The sequence below is a fragment of the Humulus lupulus genome, chromosome 1, assembly GCF_963169125.1.
Source record: "Humulus lupulus chromosome 1, drHumLupu1.1, whole genome shotgun sequence".
In the NCBI taxonomy this organism is placed as follows: domain Eukaryota; kingdom Viridiplantae; phylum Streptophyta; class Magnoliopsida; order Rosales; family Cannabaceae; genus Humulus; species Humulus lupulus.
The window spans coordinates 231651933-231663023 of record NC_084793.1 but is presented as its reverse complement, the minus strand read 5'-3'; the positions used below and the strand labels follow the sequence as shown (position 1 = coordinate 231663023).

General features: G+C 32.1%; 1 long non-coding RNA gene across 2 annotated transcripts; it reads right to left on the bottom strand.

The window, feature by feature from the left end:
* Positions 1-8671: 8671 nt before the first annotated feature.
* On the bottom strand, positions 8672-10717 carry LOC133829243 (uncharacterized). Of its 2 annotated transcripts, none has more exons than XR_009891645.1 (4): positions 10602-10717; positions 9926-10013; positions 9354-9388; positions 8672-9190 (listed from the first exon to the last, which is right to left on the bottom strand). It is a non-coding gene; the product is annotated as an uncharacterized LOC133829243 (long non-coding RNA). The 2 variants fall into 2 exon arrangements; XR_009891642.1 differs by having other exon boundaries at positions 9926-10016; positions 10602-10694.
* Between the last annotated feature and the right edge of the window lie 374 nt (positions 10718-11091).

The following is an 11091-nucleotide window of genomic DNA, read 5'->3' as shown; positions in this document are numbered from 1 at the left end:
TAGATTCAATAAATAATTGTAGCACCTAGACTAAAATAAATTCAACCCAAAAATATTCATGCCACTTATCCCAAAAAAGTAAATGCATCAACATCCACAACTTAGCTATTGGAACATACTTACAAAATCATAAATTTAGCCCAAAATCATAACATAATTATCACTTTCATTGGAGAAAAATTAAAACTTACTACTCATTGGTGGTTGAGAAAATGGTTATGGATGAGATGAATGACAGGGATTTCTCAAGGGGTTTAAGAAATAAACAAGGTTTTTGGTGGAGTGTGGAGATGAAAAAATGATGGTGATTGTAACACCCTACCAATCCGGAGCCATTACAATGTGTGTTTAAAAAGGGTGCTTAACTCGTTAAGCGAGACATCCAGACTTAAACATGTAATTAAAGTTAAACAATAGTTTAGGTATTAAAAATTTTGGTCAAAGAAGCTAAACTTTTCATTAAAAAGTTTAAGTATATATAAGGGATCCAAAAAGAGTTTGTAAACAAAATACAGATACATACAAAATACAAAAATGGCTGGCCTAAGTAGCAAAATAGGACATAAACCCTAGTCCATCAAAAGAATCTCGACCGTGGTGGTCAAGCAGACTGAATATGTACACACTGCCCCCAGAGCTCTCCAACTCATGGCTATTCAAATTTCTCCTTGCCCTTGCTTGCACCACAAAGCACCCGTGAGCCAAGGCCCAACAAGAAAACCCAACCAATCAGAAACAAATATCCAATAGAACACAATTCATAAATAACAGGCTTCACAATTATAAACAAACTTATACAAGCATCAACTTATTTACACGACCCGTGCCGAATGAGTGTGTACCGCACTACCATAGTGGCCCTTTCATTACAACCTACATTCTACATGATTATCGCCATCCGGCCCATGCCACTTATTCACAAACAAACACATAACCACAGATGCAGTACGTAAAATCTCAAAATAAGAAATATAACTTTAATAAGAATTAGTACACAATTATAACCGTGTTCAAAAGATGGGGCCCATGCCCTAAACATGTTTTGTGTGTCAGTTTTCTTACCTTGAGTCCTACGAAGAAAACATAATGACCCCAAGCGTGATCCCTTTCCCAAGCCTTTCGGAAATCCTAGTCATAACATAAATGGTATTCTCATTAAGAACTAAGTTTAAAAACGGGTTCTAGGACTAATCCCTAGCTCTCGGGACATCCAATTCCATCAAACCAGGTAGTGGAATCATCCCCTAGCCCCCCAAGCCTAACGCCCAAAACCTTGAAAAATTGCACCCTGAAAATGCATTAGCGCTGCGGTGCCCTCCCAAAGGGTTGAGGCGCCACATAGGTCAAAGAGCAGCCCCTGAAAAAGAAAGTTCATTAGAGTCGCGACGCCCTCCTATAGGGCCATGGCACCACAAAGGTCAGAGGGCAAACCCTACCCTCAAGGAAACACATCTGCACTGCGGCGCTCACCCACAGGAATCGCGACGCCACTGCAAAAAACCCAGAAAATGCAATTTTTCAGAACTCGAACTCAACCAAACTCAACTCAAACCTGTTTCCAGCCAAACTCAGTACACCAAAACCTATATACTAGCTAACACTACAAGAAAAAAATGCTTTTAATAACACCGAAAATGTGTTATCAAAACATACCATAACACTTTTTGATGTGTTAAGACCGACTATGTTATCGTAGGTCAGGGTACTTTACATAACACTTTATCATTGTTATACAGATGTGTTATTATACTGTCAACGATAACACACTTTCTGTGTTATTTTAATATATAGATAAGTGTTTAATTATGTTATTTATAGTTGATTATGTAACACATTTCAATACTTATAAATTTGTGTTATACTACACTTTAGTATAACACATTATTTGTGTTATATAATGAAGTTTGCATAACACAATTCTTTGCATAAAAAGTGTTATTGTAATAGATATTATAACACAATTTTCGTATTATTTTAATATTTAGATAAGTTAAAATTTTCATTATATATTTTATTTATATAACACTAATTTATTCTATTATATTTTAATTTTTTTATATAATTAAAATTAGCTTTCTAATATATACTAGCATCATCAAATGAACTTGATTTTCAAATAACAAAAAATAAAAACATTCAACATTGTATTAACATTCCACAAATTAGTTTAAAACATTAAACACTGTCATCAACAACAAAATGTTCTTTAAGTATTCAATGAGTCTTAAATATTCAACATATTGAAAAGTTACTACTTTCAGCACAAAATATTCTACAGCTGCCCAACACAAAGCCTTCAAAATTGAGTTACAAAAACATTTAGAATGATACTATTATTTCTAGGGTAAATCCATTGAATCTCATATCTCATAAGGGGCGAATAAGTTCCACAGTCCTGAAGGGAAATTCACCTTCTAGGCTACAAAGAAGACACCGAATAGGACCATCAACAAAACTTTCTCTGTCCCAAAACTGACAAAGTGATTCCTGAAAAATTTAAAGCAATAAATCCAATCAAAAAACTACAAAGAAAAAGAAAAATGTCAACTTTAATAGAACCACCAATGAAAAATCAACAAAATAATCAATAAATGACCCTGAAAGACAATCATTATGCAGCCAATACATCCTAAGATCCAAATATCTATTGCAGGAGTGTACTGAAGACAAAAAGTAGAGGTCTTAGACTCTTAGTATTAGAAAAAGTACTAAGCAACCATATACTTGATATTTTTTTTTGAAATCTGAACACTGAAAAATGATCTTCATTATGAACAATCATTATTCAAGACAATAATCAGAAAACAAACCAGCAAAATAAAAAAACAGCAAGCAAGCAAATTCTGTAGTTTGAGAGCATATCATTAACTAAAATAACTGTACAACCTGAAAACCAAACATGTACTAGATCAGAAAACAGGACAACCCTCCATAACAACCTGGAAATGTTGAAGGGATGGCCAGTTGAGTCAAAAGTATGAGAAGAAATGATTGGGAACTTCTTGGCTTCATACCAATTAGACCAATAAGCAATGGGATTAACTTTGCCAAAACGAAACACAAACAGATGCAATGTCATCTGTTCTTGGCTGCTTTAACAAAATACTGAATGGTATGACATGCAATTCAAGAAACAGAACCATCATTTTTTTAGACACAAATTCATTATTCGTCACCTAAAAAAAGGCACCAATCCAACAAGGGTTTTAAAAGAAAACAGGAGCAAAATTTTTTCAATGAGTAGTAACAACCTGTGATGCTAAACAGAATTTCCTGGTATGTTGTGAGAACAATACGTATAGAGTCTATAGACCTTGTTCATACTACTTACACTTTTTCATAAACATTTTTTGGTGGTGATATGGTTCTCTCTCTATTAACATCTTATAAAATACTTTCAGGCAAAGTCACAACTGATATTTATTTTTGGTTTTAGGAGCCATAAATGTCCATTGGCTAGTAATGATTAGAATAAATATCAACAAGTTCCTGAATAATAAAGCCACTGCTTAAATTGCTTTCTCTGAAATAAGATAGAGGTCGTGAACAATTATAACTGCAAATCTAAGTAAATCATGCCTAACAAATGAACAAACTCATGAACGCTTGTACATGCCTATATGATTTGAATGATCAATGTATGAATAATCAATACAATTTAAACAAGAAAATACAAACAACAATAACTACCAGATAATCACAAGTGTTTTTATTAATTATACCATGAGTTTGATTAAGACTATTCAAGTGTGGATTTCTTCTAAGAACTTGCTTGTTATTATAATGATTAACCATTATGTGAAAAAAGATAGATATTACATGGGCATTGATAATGATAATTCATAGTCATACATTATTGAGTCCTTGATATGTACCTCTACATTAATTTCACCTCATTTTGTAACTTTTTCCACATAACTTTTTCATATAAAGCTAAATTATAAATCAAACTAGCTTTTTTTATTTTTATTTTTATCAATAGCTTCATATATATGCTTTATCAAAGAAAGAAAGTTTTTTTTATGATAATTATGAGAATTCCTTGTCTTATAATTAACCTTTAGGATATGAAGAGGATAAGTCAATTTCCAGTAAAGTTTTAATAATAGTATGTACAGTATCTATCTATGTAAATAAATCTTGATTCAGTCTAGGAAGCAAACACTTGAAAAAGGGATTATTTTGAGCCAAGATTAGTAGAGGTATAGTACTAATTTTACCACATTTCTGGAATCTATACTATGCTAGGGAAAATCTATCTATACTATCACTAAATTACATTTAGAGCATAAACACAAAATTTCGTTTATTCTCTTAGCCAAATATTGGTGTTTTCCATCTAAAGTGAAAAGCTAATTAATATCAACAGAGGAATATGAAATAAAAACATGAAGAGAAATAAATAATAAAATCCACACATATTAGATCCTTCAAATATTGTATAATATTTTTTTAAAAAAAATGCTAGAAGTGTCAAACAAGGTTGATGAATGGCAGAGATGAGTCAAATAAGGTGAGATTTACAATAGAGCCTCTGAATACAATCATAGCCAGCTAAAAAAGGTTCGCATCAGAAAGCACAGAGAGTTTTACCTCCATTGCGGCACCTCTCTTCGTAGGTAGCATCTGTATAACACGGCTTCAGTTTTCCTTTTTCTTGAAAATGACATAACTCATCGGTTAAGATCACAACTGGAAGAAAGGCATTCATGAAAGACCATTGCATTCTCACCTTCTGCTGTCAAAGGAAGAAAACATTTGCCAATCATTGGAACACTAGGCCAAAATAAAACAATACATGCTTAGTTGATAGAAATGCATCTAGTAATCCAAGCAACATGAATGGCCAAAGGTACTTGATTCTTTCTCCACAACAAGAATGTATTGGGCAACACTAACTACATCTGTAAGATAGAGTAAAGGAAAATTCTATCTATTTGAGCAAATTTATCATAAGATACATCCAAGAATTAAGAGTTTACACTGGCAAAGAAAACATTGTCAAATAGAGCTTCTAAGCATTAAGCTAAGTTATTATCTAAATTATGTTTCTCAAGGGTCTGGATACCTTTAACTTCTTCAACGTGAACATGAATTGGGTGAGCCTGTAAATAAACCAAAGGCAGAGATAGAACTCAAATACAGAGGAAGGAAGAAGATACATTCCAGAGCAAACATATATATATATATGTATATATTATAAATAAAATATATTTCTATCCTCCATTCTTATAGTGCTTGGCCTATTTATGCAATCAAGTATCTTTTGAGATTCTAAGAATCTAAGCCATCCCATTACCAACCTATAACAAGAATGAGAGCTAGTTAAAGATTGATGGGTAAGTACACCTAATGGATGGCTATAGTGATAACAAATTAACTGTGGAAAACATTAGATATATGGTAACAATCCGGGGGTGGGGTGGGGGTTAATATAAGGCAAGCATCTATAATCAAATATTAAAACTAAACACAATAAATGAGGAAAAATATGGTCTAATATATGACAAGCACTTTCAACTTGCAAGCATCTTAAATCTAGTTAAAGAAAAGTAAAAAATTAATTGTCCTTAAAGAAAACTATGGTCTACAATACTCACTGTTCTACCAAGAATAAATGCAGCTGTAGCACCAATTGTTGCACCAATAGAATCAGCAACGAACCCCAAAGGCAACCCAAATAGATAACCTCCACCAAGCTGTAAGAGAAAATAAATAGCACAAATAAAGCATTGATAAAAATAAAAAAAATAATACCAACAGATACACTTTCACACTTAAACCAAATAAGTTGACTAGACAGACTTTATTCATTCAGAGTTGTATTTTTTTTGGAGGGGGGAGGATCACTGAACAGACAATTACATACTTTATTAAACAGACTATAAAGGTCCAAAATAATGTCATTGTTTTAGCTCTGCAATAAGAATTAGTGACTTTAACTTACTGTAAATATTGACTTGTTCTACTTCACAATACCAAAATCCATGGAGTCAAATCACTAATACCACTTCTCCTAGTTAACTAGAATGAACTATAGAGATATTAAAACCGAGCACAAGTCTATATTATTAAACCACAAGTAAAGAACAAACAAATAAATAAAAAAGGCAAAAAAAATTATAATAATAAGTAAAAGAAACATACATGATTCTAGCACATTTTACTTGTAAACATTCAAAAAGAAGAAGACATTGTCATGCAAATATCATAATTCAATAAAATGGCATGAAACCACCATTGCGATAGAAATAATGGCCACCCAAAGAACAGTCATGAAACAAACATAAAACACATTGATTGGAAATTCCAAATCAATCATAATTCAGCAAGAAATCTTACAAAACCAAAGAAGAAACTATGAAACAGTCATTAATCAACAAAACTAGAAAAACATAGTTGTAATAAATGACAAATCACCAAGCTATGCAATAAGAATTAGTGACTTTAACTTACTGTAAAGTGGCCAAAATGCATAATGTGTACCAGTAGGCTTGCAAGTTTTGAAAGTGTGTATGCATATGTATAGATAATTTTTATAAGATATGAAAGTTCTTGAAGTAAATTGACAGGGAAATTTACACATAATCACACCAAGCCAACACACTTTTATCTTAACTATTTTAACAGACTTCAAATGTAACATTAAAAAAAAACAGCAAGTGCATCAAATGAGGTCTGGACTTAACATAGCAGCAATGTGTACTACTAGGAAGGATGAAGCAATGTGTTAAAGAAAATACAAGTCATTCAGGAGTTTAATCAAACAGATTCTATGCACACATTATCACATCAAGAGAATCAGAAAAAACTTCATAGATTATTATGCAAACATGTGTTTATGAAAAAACACACATACATTTGTATAAAAATATGCAGTAAATTCAAAATAAAAGATTTAACATACTCAACCATAGATAAATCTTTAAAAATAATTAGTAAACTCAAACCAGAAAGAAATATGAAACACACAAGTTATTCTCAAAAGTAAAATAATCAAATTTACAAACCCATTTTTAAATGAAAATAAAATCTTATCTCGGCATCACTCAACAACCCATACATTGATATGAAGAAGACACCACCCTTTGACCTTTGGGCCACTACCACGAACCCTCACCACCACCACCACCATCACACCTACAAACCTGCATAACGCAAACCCAAACAGAAGAAAAATAATTAGAATAGCTCGTCCACAACCAAGAACCATCGACAACCCAGAGGAGGAAAAAGAGAAAAGCAGATAGGATCAAACTTAGTGACAAACTTAGTGACTGAATTAATAGAATCAATTCTCATTAAAGAAGTAATGATACAAAAGAGTATATATACAAAAAAGACCAAAACTAATAAAGTAACTAATCTACAAAATAACAATAATTAGTTACAATGAACAACTAACTAACCAAAACAGTTAGTGTTGTTGGGAAAGCATTATATGGGCATAATTGTTGTAATGTGATATTTTAGTGTAATATATGGGTATAATTGTTGTAGTGTTGGCATAATACAGAACAAAATTTCTAATAAATGGTCCGAATACAAGCGGATTTACAAAAACATAGATAACAAAATTTAAAGCATTAAAGAGATCTGCCTTTGACCAAACACCTTAACTACAGCCACTATATAGCCAGAATAAACCCAGAAGTAAAACTGGTAGGAGCTATGAACTAGGCTCATGGAAATTGGGAAAGCAAATAAGAATTTAGCAACAAGCTATTAAGTTATTTTCACCCTCATCATCAAATAATAATATCAAGATTTCCAAACAGATGCATACAACAATATCCTCTCCTGGACATGGAAATCAGATATCAATAGCAGATAGTAATACTGAGGAATATAGACTCATTGCCTGATATGAAACAAGAGATTTATTTTTAATTTTTCATTGATATATAATGTATGGCTGATGTTACATGTATATATCCATGTATATTATATAGATCAAATGGTACCTAAAAAAAAAAATCAGGTGCTCCATTTCTGCAAATGTTTCAGTTCTTAATTTGTTTGGTTACTGCCCACTCTTGTTATTATACGTTAGGTACTTCATTTATTCTTTACATATTCTATTTTTTTTTTCTTTTGGATTAGTATTAGTTTTGGATTTGGAGTATAACATTTTTCAAATATTTTCAGAGTAGTGGAATATCAAAATTATATGCAAGGTTCAACTTCTACATATAACAAGTTTCTTAGCATGTAGAAAAAAAAAGGTTAGTATCCTAATACTAAATTATACTGAGCTCCCCTATTATTATTGTTATTATTCTCAATATACTGAGCCCCCTATTATTATTATTATTATTATTATTCTCAGTAGTTACATCGTTTGATTGATAATAGTTGCAGAGTAACATACCATGTCCAAACTTGATGCAAATGAGAAGCTCTACTATGCAAATAGCTAAGGAAAGCCAACAGAATGCGCCGACTTTTTTCGATGGTTTTCTGCAATTTGGACACAGTGATTATGAAAATATTAAAACCCTGGAAATGGTAGGCCAAGAGGGTATATGAATTCATTTCAAGAAAAGGAAAAGGATGTGCTGCTAGTGATTATGTCAGATAGAGAAAGAGGGTAGTGTACCTGTCTTAATTTTAATTTTGTATAATATGTCAATGGCAAAGAAAACTATCCAAGAAACATGCATCACCATTAGTGTAGACCAAGCACTCAAAAAATAGATCAATCAACTGTTGCCAAGGATGCTAGTTTTAAATCAGGTCCTTAATAAGTTATTTGGTTAACACGGTGAAAAAAAATAAATAGGAAAATGTTCAACGTCAAGTTTCTTTGATCTCACTCCTTCACTAATTGATAATCTTAACATAGGAAGTCCATGTCAAAATAGAGGCTTTCCAATTAATATTATCCTCACAGAGAATCCTTCCTTATAAATATCACAGAGATTAAGCTACTTCTAAATATCAAATCATTTTAAATAATAAGACAAGTGACATGGATATTGACTTACAGGTTGAACTTGAGCCTAAATCTTTTGTAGCCTACAAAAAAAAAAAAAAGAAGTTGAAAATTGTTAATCCAACATAGATAAAGTGATACACTTATTATGAAGAGTAAACAAATTTATCTTAGCATACACTTTCTTCCTGAGAAAACTCTAAAACTTTTTCATCATCATTCTTGTGTCCTTGCAACCCATCATATCCACATTGTCTGTCAAAATTTAATTCCAAGGAGATAAAAACTGATAGTAGAACAAAGGGAAAAACTATATGTAAGCATTCTGGATGTCATTGCAAGGTACAAAGGGTTAAGGTCCAACTTCCCAAATATTTTGGAAAAGAAAAATGGGAGAGAAATTAGAAGCTAATTATACCTCCAATCATTTGCAGCACCAGAGGTGTCTTTAATCTGCATTTAGGCGGGAAAAAGAACACAGCAAAATAAGGACTTGGAGAGAGTTCGTATAAGTTCATAAACATTATAGATAGACCTATGTAATTTGTCTCTCTTTCATGTTTACTTCTTACAAGGTTAGACCTATGACAAGATGGGATTGTTTGCAAGCAGCGAGAGGAAAATAAGTACCAGGACCCTGATTGCTAAAAGATATTTTCCCCTCATTTCATCCAATGTATTTCTAGATAGAGAACCAATGCTTCAACAAGCAAGATTGAATCAATTGACGAGTTGAAAATATGATTTCTTGGAACTATAGCTCTTACTTTCAAACATTTCCTTAATTCCAAACTTCAGAAATTTTTCTTCTTTCCTATTTTTCTCCCTCTCTTTCATTTTCCTTCCTTTTAATTCCTGAGTTTTCAGTATATACATTCCAATTTTTAGTATTTCTATTCGAACTTACCAATCCGGCCAATTTTTTCCTTGACACAAAGCATGATAAAAATATACATACAACTAAATAATTATGTAGAAAGGAGAAAGTACCTCGGCAACATTTCTCCCCTCATGATCCTTTTTAGCATTTGAAGGCATCAAACTTGGAAGAAATCCATTCTCATTTTGCATTGAGTTCCTGCTATTTAAAGTAAAATTAATTATATAGCACACCATGACATAATCACATCATACATACCAAACACAGAAAATGTGAATACATAATAGGCATACAGTGATAAAAATCTAAAATATTATAAAGCAACACAAGAGAAACCAGGTCTCTAGACTTTTCTTAAACAAAATATATCCACCAAATGCACAACAAAACTAACTGATTCTAAAACCCGAAATGAAAGGAAACAAAAACCAAGCTGAGTGTCTCTTCTTCTCCATTACAAGCATAAGTTAGAGACTAGTCCTAAAGGACGATTGCATATTAAATTCTAGAGAAAATATACAAACCCAATATTCATCATCATTCATGACATTCATAAATACCATAGTGTAGATGCTACACAAGTTTCAATAATGTTTTCATGGATTGGTACGTAACAAGAAACAAATATTGTCCTCTGTTGGAAAGAAAGATGGTGTACAATCACAAGGGCGTGAAGAGGTGATAAAGTTATCAAAACATTATTTATTTTCATATATAATAGCAAAAATAAACAACAGGATCTACTGCCAAAAATTTGCATAGAACTCATTCAGTAATACACAATACCTTAACTGTTCACCATTCTCTCTACAAACAGTGGACTTGATAGATTTCTCAACATCATTCACTGAAAATTCTACAGAAGGAATAGACTCCACAACAGCTTCAGCATTGTTACAAGCCACATTCCTAGCATAACCATCAGCTGGAAGCTGAACCCCCTGAATAGCATCAACAAGGTAACATATTATAAAAAAAATCAGGCTTTTTCTTCATTAAAGATCTCAAGAAATAAACAAATGGCACAAATCTCATACCTTTGCAACAACTTGAACAAGGTCACCTGAAAGAATTACAATTGTATCTATCACTTCCCCATTTGCTATATTTGAATTGCCTTGCCCTTTTTTAGTCATTCTCGTTTTCTTTAAAACAATATCTATGAGAAGATCATCAATTCAATACACTTTCCTAAGAAACTCCAAAGAACAAAAGAAAAAGAATATCATAATTACAACAAATACATGCAAACACGACCAAGTTTTCTTCTTATTAG